Raw genomic sequence first — 13,586 nt, forward strand, 5'->3', positions numbered from 1 at the left:
CCCTCTCAGCCCCCCACCCCCTCCATACAGTTCGGCACGGGGCTCCAGGCAGGAGGCTCTCCTGAGGTGGTTCTCGTTCACACTCTCGCCCATCTGGAGCACAGGTTTTGGCATCATTCAGGACGCCCCAGACGAACAAGTTCTGATTGTGTGAAGTGAGCTGATACCCCTGATCACACCGCGGCCTGATTTAGAGAGGGAGGTGGTTGGGGTACTCCACCGATACCACCACCGGCAACCCCACAGACTGGAATAACCAGAAACTATGTAATACAGGATCCCATCCCGGAAAAGGTAAAAACCGTGTCTCGAGGGCCTGAATACTCTTACATCAGAAGACCCGGGAATTAGCCATTACCCCATCTATGACTACACGTACCCCTGAGGTCCCTCACTGCTCTTAGCTCTTCAACCATAGATGCGAGCTAGGACTACTTCAGGAGACAGAAGAACTTTAGATAAACAAAAGAACCCAAGGAAGGGCAAGAAATGAACAAGCTGGCAAGTGTTGCTGGACATGAAGCCAAGGGGGCTGAAGCTGTGAGGCAATTAATAATAATAATAATAATAATAATAATAATAATTTCACATATATTGAGTCCTACTACCTGCCAGGTGCTGGGCTAAGTCCTTTTCATACACCATCCCATTTAATACCCTCGACAACCTAATAGGTAATGCCCTCAACCTCCTGTCAAAGGCAACTCCACTCCCTCGTCTCAGATATGTATCTCTTACCTATTTCCTATTTTAAACACCTGGCAGTTAGACAGAACAACTGAAGTTTCATATAATATGTAGCAGATTTGCCTACACCTGTGGGAGGTCTAAGGTCACTGGAGGCCAAAGACCTCCACAGCACAGTCAACAAAGCTTCCTCCATCTAACGTGTCTATCTACAGAAATCTGTCAGCTTTGCAAAAGATCCAGAAGATGCCATGCCTCTCCAGTCAGGGCTTTGTGTGTGATGTGACCCCTGACGAGCCACTGCTGCCCTCACAGTGCCTGATCTGGCCATCGCTATTCTGGATCCTTTTTCAGGAAGCAGAGCAAGCAAAGCATGAACCACATCTCTAAACATGTTGGACCACTTACCATTTTACAATGAATGAGTAACGCTGAAAGTTGAGTGCGCTTATTTGTAAGAAGTCACAACGTAATTGGTGATTATAGAGCAACTGTGTTGTTTCCATCATTTCCTAACAAGGGTCATGCCTTGGAAATTCAATAATGGCCTAATAATAATGACAGAAAAGGGAGAAGATGGACACACGAGTCAGAGAAGCAAACTGCGTCATGTGAGATCAGTCTGACCGCAGTAAAGGAACAACATTTGAATTCTATGCCCATGACTTTGGCCCCAAAAAATACCAAAAAATAATTAACAACGGGGCTTAACTCTGTAGCCACAACTAATCGTATCTGGAATTACTGCAGTGGAACGATGAAGCAGCGATGGGGTACGTGGCTTCACTACTTGTTTGTGTCTCGCTGTGGATACTCAGGACATCTGTAAATTTGACATTCGCGTTGCTTCAGTTGTCTGTGAAGACCCTCCTGAGGCTCAGCAAGAACCGTCCTGCCCGGCTGGCTCTGGTTGGGTGGGGAGAGCCGACCACCCAGCCTCAGGAAGCAGCTTCGGGTTTGTTCCTCAGCAGATATCCGGTAGGCAGAGACCTATGGGGGAAAATTTCTTGTAACTTTATTTTTTTGTGAAAATTGCCCGGAAAGAAAGCCAGTTGTTAACACTGGTAATTGAAGTAATGAAAATGTGAAGAGTTCTGAGAAAATAATGGCTTTTAGGAATTGTAAATTGGGGTAAAGACAGGCATTTTGATCTTGATGGCAGCTTAGCTTTATTAATCCTCAATAAATGCAGATATTCGAAAAGAGACTTGAGACACAATTTCAGGAAATATTTTCAGGCAGCTCAAAAGTTTCTCACAGAGCAAGATACAAAACTTAAGTGAAAGTAGGAACAGCGGTTATTTCGTGGTAAGAGACTATAAACAGGAAACAGCAGCCTCTCGACATAAATGTAATTGAGAAAGGTCCAGAAATCTGGATAAGTATTTATGTATCATCTAATTTGGAGACATGCAAAGATCTCTGGTGCCTCTTGTGAGGGTCAAAAGGGTCTGCCACCCTTTCTGCAAACACGGCCACGGGGTGAATACACATCAATCTCCCTTTCATTTCAGTAGCCCTCATCCAGAACTTTCTACAAATGGGTTTTGGAGGTTAAAAAATTCTGAACTCCCTGGAATGAGATTGTCTTGGGGGAAGGAAGGTTGGTAAAAGCTGCCCTCACGCCAAGCATATCGGCCCCTCCCCAAAAGGAAAAGCTTCTGATTCACTTTCCAAGGGCTCATCCTCTCTCTTACATAGATATTATCTAGCACTGCGTACACACCCTCTCCTCCCTTCCTCCTTGCTTTATTATTCTACTCTTGCCTATCAAATCCAGATTTATTGTGTTTGTATCTTTTAACTATATCCTTTTGGATATAAGCTTGGTGTACCTGAATAATAACAGTAACTACCAAGTATTGTAGCTGTGCGTGATATTAACAGTTAGAAGCTATACTTATACTCTATAGAATACTAAACTACTTATGATAGACACAGTTACGATACGTCATAGTATGAATGTTACAGTATTCCATAACATTCCAGTTTGTATACGTTGTCTCCTATGCTTACAATGCTGAGAGATAACATTTAAAGAAACAGGCGCAGGACACGTGGGCAGCTTGCTCAGGTTCTCGAAGCTAGAATGTGGTAGATTCAGAGTTCAGGCTCAGGCGGGAAGGAATCCGTGTCCGGGCTTGTTCTGTTAGTAAGCTGCCTCTAATGGTGCACGTCTCATTATCATCACTCTCACCCATCATCCCTTACACGGAGCATCAGCAGTTTCATACAAGCTGCTTACCAAGCCGAACCAAAGCAGGGTTAACGACACAACACACGTGCGCGCGCGCACACACACGCACACCCTTTATTCAGCTAGACTCCTCATGCTCTCCACCAAACGTGTCCACCCCTACTCCATGCCGGACACTGGCCCTAGTCCACGAGTCAGGCACGGGCCCTGCCCTTCTGGTGCCTCCGGCTCATTCGGAACCTCGCTACACCCTCCACTTCTCCTTCCTGGCGCTCATCACCCTTTATTTGTTCGGTGTCTTTCACCCCGTCGTCCTGTGACCTCCGTGGGGGCAGGGTGACTGTCCTGCTCGCTGCTATATCCAGTGTCTTGTAGCACCTGGCACCCAAGAGACACTTAGCCGTTGCTGGAGAATGGATGAGAACGAGCAGTGGGAGCCGGCTCTCTCAAGGCTGGGAGGAGGTGTGGCGCCAGCCGCCGTTGGCTGATGGTGTTATCTGTGCCACGGGGCGCTAATCTCCCCTCACAGAACCCGGCGGCCTCCGAGGTCAAGCCTCCCTCCCACTGCACACACCTTCGGGTATCCGCCTTGCCGGGGAGGTCCGCCCAGGCCCGCCCAGCCCGGGAGCTCTGCCGGCGGGGCAAGCGTGCCGCGTCAAGAGGGCTAATTAGTCCTGAAAGTCACTGCGGTGTCATAGCTCTAGCCCATCCAATCTGCGTGACTCTTTGATCACAATCTCTAGCCCTAGGTTGAACCTCAAGAGAGTCTCAACGCCTGGAACAAAGGACAACTCCCCACTCCACCCCTCACTGTAGGGGGTTACCTGGAGGCTGGCTGTCCTGCGGTGCCCTGGAGGCTAGGGTCACGTGCAGGCAGGCTCTCTTGGACATGCACGTTCGGACATCAGGCAGGCATAAGTGACGTGGGAACTCAGGCAGGGACCTGGAACTCAGAATGGGAGCCTTAAGCGGACGTGGGTGGGAATGTGCAGGGGTCTATCCTCCACTTAGACGCAGGGAGCTTCTTTGAGATGGAGGCAGCAAGCGAGGAGCCAAGGAGGAGCAATTCCTGCAGTGGGGGGGGGGGGGGGAGATACATCAGCGGCGTCTTGTGAATCAGATTACCTGGTTGCCTGCTGCTCAATTCTTTGATTTCATTTTCTTATCTAGACCTTTCGGGAAGTATTATTTACTTATTCTGAGCCCCTGTGGTGCTGATGGCTTCAACTGTGGTTGCTCGCAAGCATGAAGGGACAGGGAAATTTCTGGGACACAGCCGGGCTGGGAAGTCCCTTCCCCTCCCCATGGAGATGCTTCCTCCAACGGCACCCCTAGGATGTTCCTCTTCGTTTATTCCGGGAAGTGACTCTCTCTCTGCAGCATCTAGACCAGCCCAGGAAGGCCCCCGACTCCAGTCCTCAAACGGAGACGACCCCAAAGCACCCAGAGTTGGCTCTGCGGATTTGTTCTCCTGATGCTTCAAGTTGTTTTGCTCTTCACAGACTCCTGTAGCCCTGGGTAACCTGGCAGCCTTGATGGAGGAAGGTCACCACACCTGGCAGGTAAAAGGATCCCAACTGTAGTCTCAGAGTCAGGAATGTGGTCAACAAACTGCCTCCCACCTCAAGACCTCGAGGTGCAAATTTGCCTTTCCTTTCACAAATGAGATCTCCCCTCTGATGTGTTGTGCAGAGACCCCCACCCTCGATCCAGGGGACTTTTGTAGTTCCCACAAGAATTGGATCTCCTTTTCCATTGCTCTGAAGGAAAAGAACTCTGAATGACAAGCCACCACCCCTCCCCCCAAATCCCCATGACTAAAAACGTTGGTATTTTGTTTACATGTGAATAACCAATATTCTACAGTCTCTTTTCTCTCTCCCACACGCGTATACACGTCCTCATTTTTCCAACTGATATGTCTATCCTTCCTCAGCCTGCAGTTGAAGGTTTGTGACCACTGGGGGCAGGCCCTGTCATCGTTGGTTCTCACTCAAGGCCTCAAAGTCAATGCTCTGTTAGGGCATTTGTGACCTCAGAGCAGAGTTCAGTTGCAATGGTGTGCTGATAAACCAGCATGAGTGGTTTGGGGGCTAGAATCCCTGATTTGTAAAGATTACCAGTTTCCATGATGTAAATACTCCCTCCCACCATGACCTTTTCCCAACTAACAATGGTTTAACAACCAGCTTGTAACAATTTAACAATCGCTCTCACCAGTTGGTCTGAGCTGGCTAAAGCACACCACTGTTCAAGGGGATCTCCAGAGCATTCTTGGGGCCCCGAAATGTCTCAACAAAATGCTCAATAGATTCAGTGGGAATGAAGGGGGGAAAGAGCCCTCATGTGCCATTTTTGCCTGCTGGCTTTCTTGGCTCAGAGTACTGGAAAGGGTATGGACTTCAGGGGGTCAAAGCTCTGGGTTCAAATCCTCGGGTAACTTGGGCAAGCTTCAGCTTCCAACTCTGCAAAAGAGGATTGATAAAACCTACCTGAGGGATTACTTTAAGAATGAAATGAGATGCCTAAATAAAATGCTTAATATATAGCAAGCTCTCCATAAATATTCTTCCTTTTGTCCACCACCCTTGTGTTAATTTTTCCTGTCGTTCACATAATTATTTTCCAAAGGGTCCAACAGGGGGAGCCCAAATGCAACACTGTCAGGGTGGGGGCTGGTAATTCAGCCCAACTCTCTCACCAGTCTTGGTTTTAACTGGGGAAACTTTGAGGAGCAAAGCTTTTTCTCTTCCAGGCTCTCCCTTGTCCTCATCCCAAAAGAGGTGAGTCCATCAAAATGTTTTAGAACTGGGGTTTATGCCACCTGGCTTCACTCTCCTCTGAGATGGCAAGCTATACCCTGAATCAGAAACGATGGTCCACAAAGCGAGTACCACGTCAGGACCAGAGCAAGGGCAGAGGGCTTGACCAAAACTATACTTCACACAGTGCAGAGCTCATAAAGCTTTCTGCGCAGCCAGAATGCCTCCCACACCAAACCGGGTCCCATAATAAATGGTTACTCCTGACACTCATGGGGATTTATGGTAAAATTGTGCAGCAGAAGGTTGTGGTCAGGTATCTAGAAGAGCTTTCCAACTATAAAACCACCGAAGAAGGAAGTGCAGTCTTTGTCTCTGTGGCTGGGAAGGGTGGAGAGAGGAGGGGGTCAGAAGTGGAAGGAACAGGAGGCCCACTAGTCTTGAGACACGTGGCTATTCACAAACAATGGAATTATCGGAATGATACAGAGAGGGGCATCAAACGAAACTTTGAGGAAATCTGGTTTCTTGTGATAAAGAGCTTTTGGTAACCTGAGACAGTTTTGGAAACTTGGAAGCACAAAATTTCTTTATTAGAAATGAATGGGAAACCTTGGATTTGAATCAGGAATGGCCACTCTCCAACTGACTGACCCATGCAAGTTATATAACGTCTCTAAGTCTCAGTCACTCGCATATTCATTCACTCCACCTGTTTTCATTGAGCATCTTACATGTCAGGGACCAAATGAATCCTGAGGAGACAAAGGTGAGCAAAACTAGGCACTGTCCTTTTTTTTTTCATAGAGTTTACAACATATTCATGTGTAAAAAAGGCATTCTAATGCTGGGACAACTAGATATCTACATGCAAAAGAATGAAGTTGGATCCCCACCTCACGCCATATATGAAAATTAAGTCAAAATGGATCAAAGACCTAAATGTAAGAGCTGAAACTATTAAACTCTTAGAAGAAAACATAGGCATAAATCTTTGTGACCATGAATTAGATAATAGCTTCGTGGATACGACACCAAGTGCACAAGTAACAAAAGAAAAAAAAATAGATAAATTGGACTTTATCAACATTTGAACTTTTGTGCTTCAAAGGACTCTAATCAAGAAAATGAAAAGATGACCCACAAAATGATATAAAATGCTTATAAATCATATATCTGATAAGTGGCTTATATCTACACTACATAAAGAACCTTACAACTCTGGGGCACCTGGGTGGCTCAGTTGGTCAAGCATCTGCCTTCAGCTCAGGTCGTGATCCCCAGGGTCCTAGGATGGAGCCCCACATCAGGCAGTTTGCTCAGTGCGGAGCCTGCTTTGCTTCTCCTTCTGCCCCGCCCTCTGTTCGTGCTGTCTCTCTCTCTGACAAATAGATAAATAAAATCCTAAAAAAAATTAAAATAAAATAAAATCTTAAAAAAAAGAACTCTTACAACTCAAAAAATGGGCAAAGGATCTGAATAAACATTTCTCCAAAGATATACACATGGCCAAAAACCACATATAAAGATGCTCAACATCATTAGTCATCAGGTAAATGCAAATATAAACTATAATGAGATATCACTTCATGTCCACTAAAATGGCTAGAATCAAAAAGACAGATTGGAGAAATGGGAAACTTCATACACTGCTAGTGGGAATGTCAAACCGTGCAGTCAATTTAGAAATAATCTGGAAGTTCCTCAAAAGGTTAAACAGAGGTACCAATATGACCTAGGAATTCCACTCCTAGGTAGAATTCACCCATGAGAAACAAAAACATATATCCACAGACATTCTTGTACGTGAATGCTTATGCCAGCGTTATTCATGAGAGCCAAAATGTAGAAACAACCCAAAGTTCACCAACTGATGAATATATATCCCCACAATAGAATAGTATTTGGCAATAAAAAGAAACAAAGCACAAGTGAAAGCAATTATGAGAAAGGAGACAAAGCTGGAGGCATTACAATCGCACATTTCGAGCTAGGCTACAAAGCTTAGTAGTCCAAATCGCACGGTGCAGGCACAGACTCAGGTCATGGAACAGAATAGAGAGCCCAGAAATAAACCAGAAATGAATAAATATGGTCAATTACTCTACAATAAAAAAGGCAAGAATATACAACGAGAAAAAACACGTAACCTTCTTTTTGGCAAGGGGCAAAGCTTCAGTCTTAGGACCACCAGGCAGGCGTCCAGCAGCTGCTTAGCCCCTCGCGCCCAGCTTTCCCCCCACCTCTCCCGCCGCTCTCTCAGCAAAGAAGTCACCACATGTTGCTTTCTCAGAGGGATGCCAGTCGTCTATGCGTCATGAGGAGCCTTGCAGCGCTCCTGTCTCTCAGAGGTGGTGCCCACAGGAGGGTTAGGGAAGATCATGGTGGTGGAGGCCGACCGTGCCAGCATTCTTCCGCTGCCTCCCTCACAGCTGGGCAGCCTTTCCCAAATCCTTTTCATTCTCGTATTTGTCAGACTGGATTCTTGTCAAACAAGCAAAGGACCAGTATTTGTCCCTGTGAATGCACCACGACTTGCAGTGGCACAGCACCGGCTCGTAAAGTGGGAGCCCCATGTACCAGTGGGTCAGGCGGGCAAAGGGCCATGATGGCCACTCACCTCCACTGGCCACCAGGACTCCCGAATACGGTCGCTTTTATGTCATGTGTATTTTACTACAATTAAAGATAGTAACAAAGACAGGGCACCCGAGTGGCTCAGTCGGTTAAGCACCCAAAACTTGATTTCAGCTCAGGCCATAATCCCAGGGTTGTGAGATCGAGCCCCACATGGGGCTCCGCACTGGGTGGGAAGTCTACTTGGGATTCTCTCTCTCCCTCTGCCCTTCCCGTCCCAATTACGTGCATGCATCCTCTCTCTCTAAAAATAAATAAATGAATTAATAATAAAAATAATAATAAAGGCATAGTAGTAGTTCTTACCTCATAAGGTTGTTGTGAGGATTAAATGAGATCAATACTAGCTGAAGGAATGGCTAAAGTGTGTAACATCATTTATGAACAGGTTTGGAAAGTGAGGCTCGGGATGGTGGAGGGACACTTTAACTTTCTACTTTAATTCATGTATCTATTTTTCAGACTTTTTATAAGTGTTATACTTACAGAATTTAAACAAAAGGAATGAGGGCTGCTTATATTCTTGCATTACTGATTTGTTAAGACTTAGTATCCACAGAAAAGGGCATGAGGATTGGGATCGACATTCCATTCTTGGCCTATGTTTGACCTCCCGTGTTTGTATCTCTATGTGTAATTTTTTCCAGATCTCCTTAGCTTTGCTTTGCCTTTCTTCCCCTCCACCCTCAACTTGCTTAAGTCTCTTAGTCACAGCCTTTTTTTTTTTTTTTTTAGATTTTATTTATTTATTTGTCAGAGAGAGAGAGAGAGAGAGCACAAGCAGGGGCAATGGCAAGCAGAGGGAGAAGCACGCTCCCCGCTAAGCAGGGAGCCTGATGTCAAACTCGACCCCAGGACCCTGGGATCATGACCTGAGCCAAAGGCAGACACTTTGAGCCTTTGAGCCACCCAGGTGCCCCTCTTAGTCACAGTCTTAAACCTCCCAGTCTGATCATTGAATCCTGCCCTCATGCTGGAAGAGAAACCCCAGACCTCGGGGCGGCGGGGGGGGGGGGGGCTCCATGCATCCCTAGACAGTGTCTTCTGAACTCCTCTTCCCCATTTTTACCTCCTTTCCCATAGTGAAACCTTCCCTGAGATCTGATCTTCAGTCTCTCACTGCAAATTGAGAAGTCTGCTGCTCCAGGAAGCCAGAGACAGCTGGGAGCCCTGGCCGGAAGTCTGTTTCCTGGGCAGGAGAACACTGGCAGAAATCCAGACCACTGACGTCACCTTGTCCGGATGGCGGAAGCCATTGCCCAACCATAGGAAGTCGATGCCAACAACACATTTCTCTATGACTCCCTCCCTCGGATCAGAAAAGGATTTTCCTGGACAGAAGGCAGTAGGAATGGAAAGTGTTCTGACCTTTGAACCACACAACCACACAACATGAGGCTGGCCAAAGCCTTGCCTGACAAATGAGCATGAGACCTGACCCTGGACTCCTGGCTTGGAAGACGCAAGTCTGAGTCGGCGCTCTGCCACCTAACTTCTGACCTTTGACAAATCACTCGATTTCCTTGGTCAGTTTTCTTAGCTATGAATAACACTACCTACCTCACAGAAGTTATTGTTGCAAGGCTTAAGTGAGGTCATCTCTCCGTGGAAGATTTCATAAACTTGAAGCAGGATGCCAAAACCGAAGCATGCTTCTATGAGGGCCTTCCTGACAGCAGCAGACCCCAAGGAGCCGGAGGGAGAGCGCTTGCAGGCTGGTCGGAGCCGGGCAGCCTGCACAGGAACGCCGGTGTGCTGCTTACTAGCTCTGGGACAGGGCTTCATAACTTAACCTCTCTGCACCATTTCCTGGTGGTCAAAATGGGGATGATAAGAGGACACCTGAGTGGCTTGGTCAGTTAAGCATCTGCCTTTGGCTCGGGTCATGATCCCGGAGGCCCAGGATCGAGCCCTTATCAGGCTCCCCACTCAGTATGGAGTCTGTTTCTCCCTCTGACCCTCCCCCGTCTTGTGCTCTCTTTCTCTCTCAAATAAATAAATAAAAGATCTTTTAGCAATGGGGATGATAAGAACACCCTGATCACAGGGTAGTTAGGAGGGTGAAGCAGTTTCTCCCGGTAGAGCACATAGGCACACGGAACGCTGCCCAGCTCACGGCGGCATTCGTCAAGCCCTGGCCAGGCTGATTATTCCAAGGGCCATCCTGTGCACTTCCAGGACCTGGGCTGGGCATTCAGTCTAATCCCAAGAGATCTCACGGAAAGAAATTCTGCCCGCCATCCACTGTCCACACATCAGGCAGAGCAGTTCAGCTAAAATCTGACCATGTCACTTCTCTGCTTAACCACCCAAATCTGCCCTAATCACCCCAGTGAAAGATATCAAGCCCCTGAGACAGGCCCTTGAGTTCCTCTCCAGCCTCATCTCGCGATGCCCACTGCCTGTCACCGAGGTTCTGGCGACTGCAAACTACCTGCAGCTTCTCACCTCCACGCCCGGGCTCCCCTTGCCCCTCTGCCCAGCCTGCCCTCGCACACCCTGCCTTTGCCAGCTCCTAGGTATTCTTCAAGACCCTTAGTTTCATGTCTTCCAGAGGGTCCTTCTTTACTCTCCCGTGCAGGGCTCGTTTCCCCTTCTCCCTTGATTCCTTGAAGGCACTTCCATCACGGCACCGGGCAGGTTTTATCCTAACTCTTCAGGGGACTATTGCACAACTGATTGAGCGATTCCTGAAAGCAGCGGCCGGCACTGGGTCGTACTTATCTCCCTACACTCAGCACAAGCACAGGGCCGGGCACACAGTAGGTGCTCAGTAAACACTGGGTGCCAAGACTGATGAATGAATGACCAGGAACCAACAAAGCTTGTTTGTTCAGCTACCATAACAGATGGCATTTCTTGTCTGGGGCTGTGCTGAACATCTCAACAGATACAGTTTCCATCGGCCTCCCAGCTGTTTGTCTTAGAACCACCTCTGTGTCTCAGACGCCCTCTGCCCCTCTTTGCACTGTTCTTACACTTTGTTTCACTATTTCCACTTTGTTTCTCTTCCTTGCTTTGTGTCATGTTTCTTTTTTTTCTTTTAAGATTTGTGTATTTATTTATTTATTTTAGAGAGAGTGAGCGAGAGAGAGAGACAGAGAGAGAAAGAAAGAGCACGAGATGGGGAGAGGGTCAGAGGGAGAAGCAGACTCCCCACTGAGCAGGGAGCCCCACGTGGGACTTGATCCCGGAACTCCGGGATCATGACCTGAGCCAAAGGCAGTCGCTTAACCAACTGAGCCATCCAGGCACCCTTTGTGTCGTATTTCTTACTTTTTGTTGCTTTGTATCCTTTCCTCTTCTTTCTTTTGTGGTTGGATGGATGTCTGTTCTCTCATAACCCTTCAAGCGTCTGGGATGGTAAGAGTATCCCCCCATGACTTCGGAAAGAAAGACAGAGATTTTGAAAAGAAGAAAACCAAACCTTATTATGTCCCCAGAAGTTCCATACCTTTTATTTCGTTCATTTTTGGTAACATCCATATGGCATATCATCCAAAGAAGCTAGGTTATGCTTCTGTAATAAACACCCCCCGAATCTCAATGGCTATATGCAACAATGTATTTATTGCTCCTGCAGTGTGAGTTGGCTGACGCTCTCCTCTGAATCATCATAGTCCTAACTCCAGGACCCAGGCTGGCAGGGGAGCCGCTATCTAAAACATTGCCAGTTGCCATAAGTAGAAGGAGAGAATGTGGAAAAGCATACCCTGGGTTTTATTTATTTGTTTGTTTGTTTATTTATTTATTTATTTGACAGAGAGAGAGAGAGAGACAGCCAGCGAGAGAGGGAACACAAGCAGGGGGAGCAGGAGAGGAAGAAGCAGGCTCTCAGCAGAGGAGCCTGATGTGGGGCTCGATCCCAGAATGCCGGGATCACGCCCTGAGCCGAAGGCAGACGCTTAACCGCTGTGCCACCCAGGCACCCCCCCTACCCTGGCTTTTAAAACTGCCACATAGAAAAGGGGCGCCCGGCTGGCTCAGTTGGAAGAGCATGTGACCCTTGATCTCGGGTTGTAAATTTGAGCCCCACATTAAACGTAGAGATTACTTAAAAATTAAATCTTTTAAAAACTTCCACATGGAAGAGACACATCTTAATTGGTCAGAGTAAGTTACATAGCCATGCTGGGTTAATCGGTAAGAGTTCAACAGGGTGGCAAAGTACAGTCTTCCTAGGAACCTGGAAGGAGAAAGAGATTCATCTGTCTGTGAACAGGCCTGATAAGCACAGTGGATATTACTGTTCCCACTTTACAGATGAAGGGCTGAGGCTCCAGAGAGGAGTCAGAGAGGGAGGCTGAACCCATGCCTTTTGATTCTTGAGACTCTGCTCTCATGTCATGGGATTTTTAGCGTCCCTAGACCTTTTCTGCCATTTTCTATACAGTTTTTGGACCCTGCCGTGAAGGGTGGCTTGCCAGCGTTCCAGAAGCAAGATGACAAGAAACCCCACTTTGCTCACCAATCTCTGCATCACATCTGGTAAGGGCATTGGCATCGCTCTCCAAAGTGAGGTTCTGGAGACTTCCATTCTCTAAGACAAAACCAGGAAGTCACAACACTTGGAGCAGTCATTTGAAACCTTCTAGGCAAAACTAATCTATGGCGACAGAAGTCAAAATAGCAGTTATTTCAAAGGAGGGTACGAGAGGGAATGTTACATTTTGACCAGATAAGGGCTTAAGGGAACCTTCTGGGATAATGGGGGTGATGCTATGTTGGGAGGGATTGTGGTTAAATGAGTGAATACAAATGTAAAAAGTAATCAAGCTGTACACTTAAGATTAGTACGTGTTGCTGAATAGTGGTTACATCTCAATAAAAATAAGTTATAAAGAATACTTTTGGGGCACCTGGGTGGCTCAGTTGGTTCAGTGTCTGCCTTTGACTCAGGTCAGGATCCCAGGGTCCTGGGATCAAGCCCCATATCTGACTCCCTGGTCAGCGGGGAGTCTGCTTCCCCATCTGCCCGTCCCCCACTCATTCTCTCAATCCCTCTCGCTCTTGTGCTCTATCAAATAAATAAATAAAATCTTTAAAAAAAAGAATAATTTTCATCAAATTAAAAAATATATTTCTTGTGCCAAAGATTCTATTAAGAAAATGAAAAGACAATATAAAAAAATAAAAATATAAAAATATTTAAAGATAATAAAAATAATTTTTAAAAAAGAAAATGAATAAACAAGATATCAAGTGAATGAAAGAAAATATTTCCAAATCGCATATCCAACAAAGGACGTGTATCCAGAATATATAAAGAACTCTCAACAGCAAGAGAACAGACAACTCTATTT

General features: G+C 46.7%; 1 long non-coding RNA gene across 2 annotated transcripts in view; it reads right to left on the bottom strand.

Moving 5' to 3' along the window:
• LOC113264350 (uncharacterized) overlaps positions 1–9,665 on the bottom strand; it is a 9,929-nt gene extending 264 nt beyond the window's left edge. Inside the window, exons 1-4 of one of the 2 annotated variants that reach the window (XR_008956611.1) lie at positions 9,353–9,665; positions 7,922–8,130; positions 3,709–4,439; positions 1–1,677 (exon numbers count right to left, since the gene is read on the bottom strand). The exon at positions 1–1,677 is cut by the window's left edge and continues 264 nt beyond it. This is a non-coding gene — a long non-coding RNA (uncharacterized LOC113264350). The remainder of the gene's footprint in view (positions 1,678–3,708; positions 4,440–7,921; positions 8,131–9,352) is intronic. The other variant, XR_003319638.4, reaches the window with a different exon arrangement.
• Between the last annotated feature and the right edge of the window lie 3,921 nt (positions 9,666–13,586).

Source organism: Ursus arctos, unplaced genomic scaffold, assembly GCF_023065955.2.
Source record: "Ursus arctos isolate Adak ecotype North America unplaced genomic scaffold, UrsArc2.0 scaffold_31, whole genome shotgun sequence".
NCBI lineage: Eukaryota > Metazoa > Chordata > Mammalia > Carnivora > Ursidae > Ursus > Ursus arctos.